This window comes from Loxodonta africana, chromosome 3, assembly GCF_030014295.1.
Source record: "Loxodonta africana isolate mLoxAfr1 chromosome 3, mLoxAfr1.hap2, whole genome shotgun sequence".
Classification (NCBI taxonomy): Eukaryota; Metazoa; Chordata; class Mammalia; order Proboscidea; family Elephantidae; genus Loxodonta; species Loxodonta africana.
The window spans coordinates 149,203,982-149,210,956 of NC_087344.1; the positions used below are offsets into that span (position 1 = coordinate 149,203,982).

Sequence of the window (6,975 nt, forward strand, 5' to 3'; positions counted from 1 at the left end):
ACCTTACTTGTCTTTTCAAAGACCGGGTCAGGCCACGTGGTTGCTGCTCTGCATGCCCAGTACTAACCCCTACAGGATCACCCCACGTCCCAGTTCAGGGGGACCCAAAGTGCAGTTCAGATCGACTCCTTAATGTCTTCTGCTCCAGAAATAACTTCAGGTGTATAGTTCTCATCTTTCTTCCTTTCCCGCTCCTGAGCGGGACGGCAAAATGACCTGTGCTGCTGGTGCAATGGATAATCCAGCAGAGCAGGAACTGGAACTGTTTTGGGACCATGAAGGGGGTAGGAAACAAAAACAGAAGGAAACCTGCATTGGCCGGGAATCGAACCCGGGTCTCCCGCGTGGGAGGCGAGAATTCTACCACTGAACCACCAATGCTTCTGTGGGGGAAAGCTTACCTACTTACAGTTCTATGGCTCTTCAGCAAACTACTCCGGCAAAAAAGAAAAACCAGTTCTGAAATGGTTTAAACAGTATTCTCTTTGGAAGAAACAGCTAACAGACATAAAAGATGCCCAGAACACAGAGTTTCACGCAACATTCCAAAGTTACTGCATTCTAATAAAATGATTCGACTTAAAAGAGACTAATTGGGAAATTTGCTCTTCCCAACTGGAGAATACCCGTTGCCCTTGAATGGATTCCGACTCATAGCAGAGCAACCCTTTAGGACAGCGTTGGGCTGACCAGTAGGGTTTCCAAGGAGCACCTGGTGGATTCAAACTGTGGAATTGGTTACCAGCCTGGCTCTTAACCAGGGCGTCACCAGGGCTCCAGCTGTTGCGATAGGCCTTGTCTTAGTTTCTTAGGGCTCCTGTATCAGGAATGCCACAAGGAGAAAGCTTTCACGGACAGGAATTTATTTTTTCATATTTTCAGAGGCTAGAAGTCCGAATTTAGGACCCTGGCTATGGGAGAAGGCTCTCTCTGTCAGCTTTGGGAAAAAAAATCCTTGTCTCTCTCAGCTTCTCTTCTTTGGTTTCTTGGTAATCTTGGAGAGGCATCAGTCTTTTCTGCATTCGTGCCTCCTTGCTTCTAGGCCTAAAAAAAAAAAAAAAAGGCCTAATCTGCTCTTTTTATATCTCAAAATTGATTTGTTTAAGATGCAACCTATACCGATTCTGTCTCATTAACATAACAAAGAAAACTCTATGCCCAATTGGAATTATAAACACAAGTATAGGGGTTAGGCTTTACACCACATATCTTTGGGGGGCACAATTCAATCCATAACAAACCTCAGTACAAAAACATCAGAAATCAGTAAGTCTCTTGTCTCTGGTCCTAAATCTGCATGAACCTAAGGAAATGTCATTTATTCATTGGCTGATGCCACCTCTTTGCCCTCTGATTGTTTGGTGCCTCTCAGCACTGCTTTACCTGCTCCCCACAACTTTTGATATGTTGCATTTTTATTCAATACATGCTGGGTCATGGGGTAAGTGCAAGTTTCCCTTCATGAGAAGGTGCCAGTTTTCTAGAATGGAATTCTATCCAGCAATAACTTACTCCGTATCTTGTCAGGACTTTGTGTTCTCTGTAAGTTTTTTTATTTTATACTATCTTTTAAATGTCATCTATGCTGGTGGGTGTGTAATGCTATCTCATCGAGGTTTTTTGTTTCATTCTCGGTGATTTTTTAATTTTATTTTGTTGTTATTGTGGAGCATATACACAGCAAAACAGGTGTAGGAACCCTGCTGGTGCAATGATTAAGCATTCAGCTGCTAACCAAAGAGTCAGCAGTTTGAATCCACCAGCTACTCCTTGGAAACCCTATGGGGCAGTTGTGCTCTGTCCTATAGGGTGTCTGTGAGTCCGAATTGACTCGATGGCAACAGTTTTTTTTTTTTTTTTTTGGCATATGCAGGTGTATATGTAAGTGTATGGATCCATATATATTCACATGTACAATGAAGCACACAGGTGGCACAAACATGGATACTTATTAAACACCTTGTGGAATTCGTTAATCGCGTCTGAAGGCTTAGGACCATATAGTCTTGTGGGACAACTCAGTTGGCAATAATATAGTATGTTAAATTTATGTTCTACATCCTAGTTTGGTGAGTAGCATCTGGAGTTTAAAAGCTTGCGAGCAGCCACCTAAGATACCACTATTGGTCTCTATGCATCTGGAACAAAAGAGAATGAAGGAATCCAAAACTCAGAGAAGAAACCAATCCACAGGACAAATAGTCTACATGAACTACAACCTCATCTACCTTGAGACCAGAAGAGTTAGATGGTACCTAGCTGCCACTACCAACCGTTCTGATCAGGAACACAATTGATAGATTCTGATAGAATGAGAGCAAAATGTGGAACAGAATTCCAGTTCTTAAAAAGTCCACACTAACTGGACTCCCCATGGTTATTGCCCTGAGATACTCTTAAACCTTGAACCAAAAGTATTCCATGAGGTCATCATCTAGCTAAATAATACATTGGCTCATAAAATAAATGATATCACCTGTGAGTACTATACTCCTAAAAAAAAAAAAAAAAAAAAGAAATTATCTATATGAGACCAAAAGGTCAAAACTTACTCTAACACAAAGAAGTGAAGGCAAGGGGCCAGGGAAACTAGACTACTGGAAATGGAACAACCCAATGGAAATAATGAGAAAGTTGACACACTGTGTAAAATATAGCAGTTGTTACTGAACAAATCGTATAGAAATTGTTCAGTGGGAACCTACTTTGTTGTATAAGCTTTCTCTAAAAATGCAATGCAGTGCCAGTGCCCAGTGCCATCGACGCAATAGAATATTATTTTTAAAAATGCACATAATACTCAAGGCAGATATTTTTTATTAGTTAAGCTAAAGTATTATTTGGTTTCAAGAGGACTTCAGGAGGTGTTTTTGGTTTAAGGTTTAAAGATTATCTCAGGGCAATAGTTTCAGGGGTTCATCCACTCTCCATGGCTCTAGAAAGTCTAGACTCCATGAGAATTTGAAATTTTGCAGTGCAATTCCTCCCTTTTGAAGAGGACTCCTCTACAGAATCCTGGATAAAAACCTTTAGTAATGGTGGCGTTTTCTTAAAAAGTTAGAAATAGAACTACCATACAACCCAGAAATCCCACTCCTCGGAATATACCCTAGAGAAATAAGAGCCTTCACACGAACAGATATATGCACACCCATGTTTACTGCAGCTCTGTTTACAATAGCAAAAAGCTGGAAGCAACCAAGGTGTCCGTCAACGGATGAATGGGTAAATAAATTGTGGTATATTCACACAATGGAATACTACGCATCGATAAAGAACAGTGACAAATCTGTGAAACATTTCATGACATGGAGGAACCTGGAAGGCATTATGCTGAGCGAAATTAGTCAGAGGCAAAAGGACAAATATTGTATAAGACCACTATTATAAGATCTTGAGAAATAGTATAAACTGAGAAGAACACATACTTTTGTGGTTACGAGGGGGGGAGGGAGGGAGGGTGGGAGAGGATTATTTACTGATTAGTTAGTAGATAAGAACTACTTTAGGTGAAGGGAAGGACAATACTCAATACACGGAAGGTCAGCTCAACTGGACTGGACCAAAAGCAAAGAAGTTTCCTGAATAAACTGAATGCTTCAAAGGTCAGCGGAGCAAGGGCGGGGTTTGGGGACTATGGCTTAAGGGGACTTCTAAGTCAATTGGCAAAATAATTTTATTATGAAAACATTCTGCATCGCACTTTGAAATGTGGCATCTGGGGTCTTAAATGCTAACAAGCGGCCATCTAAGATGCATCAGTTGGTCTCAGCCCACCTGGATCAAAGGAGAATGAAGAACACCAAGGTCGCACTACAACTATGAGCCCAAGAGACAGAAAGGGCCATATGAATCAGAGACTTACATCATCCTGAGACCAGAAGAAGTAGATGGTGCCCGGCCATAACCAATGACTGCCCTGACAGGGAGCACAACAGAGAACCCCTGAGGGAGCAGGAGACCAGTGGGATGCAGACCCCAAATTCTCATAAAAAGACCAGACTTAATGGTCTGACTGAGACTAGAGGAATCCCGGCGGTCATGGTCTCCAAACCTTCTGTTGGCCCCGGATAGGAACCATTCCCAAAGACAACTTATCAGACATGGAAGGGTCTGGACAATGGGCGGGAGAGAGATGCTGATGAAGAGTGAGCTACTTATATCAGGTGGACACTTCAGACTGTCTTGGCATCTCCTGTCTGGAGGGGAGATAGGAGGGTAGAGAGGGTTAGAAACTGGCAAAATTGTCACGAAAGGAGAGACTGGAAGGGCTGACTCATTAGGGGGAGAGCAAGTGGGAGTATGGAGTAAGGTGTATATAAGCTTATATGTGACAGACTGGCTTGATTTGTAAACATTCACTTAAAGCTCAATAAAAATTATTATAAAAAAAAATGTTTAGTAATGGTAGCCTGGCACCATCCGGTTCTTCTCCTATCATGGCAAAAGTGGCAGTCATTCATCATTGAACTTTTAACTTGTGTTTCCATAACGAGTAATGATGTTGAATGTACTTTCTTGTGTCTTTTGGCCATTAAGAAATCCTCTTTCGTGAAGAAAGACTACTCAAGTATTTTACCCACTTTTAATTAGCTTGGCTGTTTATTATCAATCTCTAAAAAATTTTCTGTATATTCATGATTTGAGTCATTTATTCAGATAAGATGTTTTCCTTATTTCTAACCAGGAAATTTGTAAATTGTTATGTTATTTATAATTTTCTTTTTTTTTTTTCTAGGAAGAAAGAGTCCTATGAGGGTCCCTAATTTGTTACACTTTTGGGGACGATGTTGGAAATTAAAAGTTGAGGGAGGGTTGACATTTTCTGCACATGTAGAAGATGCGGGAAGAGGCTGAGATACAGAATGGAGAAGTAGGCTAGGAGAAGGAAACTAATTTTAGGGTTTGGTAGTGAATGTCAGATTTTGTTTGCTTGTTATTTGTTTATACATAATTTTTCTTTGCCATGTTTGTAATATGATGCAGGTGTGCCTGATTTACTTGTTACCTTTTTTTAAAAAATAAAATGCATATGCATGCCTAAATAAAATGACTTCTACACTTCAGATATTCATTAGCGGACCTCCCAGACTCATCTAACGTAGACTCACCCAAGGTTCCACAGACTGTGCATCGAGCCCCATCTATGAGGTCTAGTGGAAAAGTGGAATTGTTATTAAAGGGAGGGGAGAAACACGAGAATCTCAACAATAGTCTTTTTCCCCACTGTGGTGGTTTTCATGTTTCCTTCACACCTAATTCTTCCCTCAAACAAGGGTACTTGAAAAAAAAATCAGTTTCATCTTTGGAATCCACAGAAATTTGGGGTAGGGAAGTTGAAGTGCTACTCAACTGGGAAAACCTGGGGATGGCTTACTCACTGGCAACAGGCCAAGGGTGTCCTTTTTTGTCTGCTTTGGCAACTGGAGATGGGACTCAACTCACCTTCACCAGCCACTAGAGGACGCTCTGATTCCGGAGAAGGCCGGCTTCTTGGTAACTTCAGAAATGGAAATTTCCTAGGATTTCTTCCCTTTCTTTTGTTCTATTTTCCGCTTCAGGGGTTCCCAGCCTCTTCCCTCATCTTCTATATGTGCAGAAATGTCAACCCTCCCTCAACTTTTAATTTCCAACATCGTCCCCAACAGTGTAACAAATTAGGGACCCTCATAGGACTCTTTCTTCCTAGAAAAAAAGAGAAAACTATAAAAACATAACAATTCACAAATTTTCTGGTTAGAAATAAGGAAAACATCTTATCTGAATAAATGACTCAAATCGTGAATATACAGAAAATTTTTTTAGAAATTGATAATAAACACCACTTTTTTTCCTTTGAGCTTCAGGACCCTTTTGGGGTCCCTCGTGGACTGGGGTCGGCTGGTTTCTCCTACGTGTCCTCCCCCCGGCCGCCTCGGCGTCTGTCTAGCTCAGGCTCACACAGGTCGTTAACTCAGGACTTGTGGGACCAAGAGGAGCCCCGAGGGCAGCGAATGCCAGGATGACTGCAATCTAACCTTGTTGGCCAGCGCGCACCATCTCACCGGCTCCTCCCAGTAAGGGGAAGCGGAAAACGTGGCCCCTCAAGTTTTTATTTTCTTTTTTTGTTTGTTTGTTTCAGCCTGATCAGAAAGAGTGAGGTTCCAAAAGATAAGAGCCTTGCCGAGTGAACCCAGCCCCCTGCTAGGCATTCGGGGACAAGGGCAAAAGAGGCTGATTTCAAAGACCAAACCAAAAAAATTCAAACCCTTTGTTCTCGAGTGGATTCCGACTCATAGCGATCCTATAAGACCAAGTAAAAGCGCCCCACAGAGTTGCCGAGGGGGCGGTGCTGGATTCCAACTGCCAACCTTTGCGATGAGCAGCCCACCTCTTAACCACTGTGTCACCAGGGCTCCAATTCTAAAGAGAGAGCCAAGGAAATGGTACAATGGTGTCGCCAACACATTGGCGACCAGCAGATCTGGCGCCAACCCTCGCCAGATACCGAGGTCTGAAATCCTGACCTCTGAGCGAGCCGAGGGGCACGAATTGAATGGATCCCGGGCCTTCATCAAGAGAGTCTTTGGTCCAAGCTCGGAAACCAAGAACAAGAGGGATTGTGCACTTCAATAGTTCTGTTTTTAACAAGAGGGCGATTTTGTCCCCTGCCGCACCCGCTGGAACATTTGGCAATGTCTGAAGACATTTTGATTGTCATGACTTGGGGGTGTGTGGATTCTACTGGCATCTAGAGGGCAAAACCCGGGTGTTGCTAAACATCCTACATTACACGGGAGAGCCCTCCACAATAAAGAATTATCCGATGGAAAACATCAGTAGTGCCAGGGATGAGAAACCCTGGAGCAGATCAATGTCCACACTTGACCAAGGAGACATTACTAATTGCTGACTAATTGGATATGGAGTCTGAAGAAATTACCGGCCCGAGCATATGGAAGGGTGGAGTTGCCGTCAAATAAAATGGAAAAGTGC

The 6,975-nt window shown here is 42.5% G+C and overlaps 1 non-coding gene across 1 annotated transcript; it reads right to left on the reverse strand.

The window, feature by feature from the left end:
• Positions 1 to 310: 310 nt before the first annotated feature.
• TRNAG-CCC (transfer RNA glycine (anticodon CCC)) lies at positions 311 to 381 on the reverse strand. The gene has a single exon. It is a non-coding gene; the product is annotated as a tRNA-Gly (tRNA).
• Positions 382 to 6,975: the final 6,594 nt, after the last annotated feature.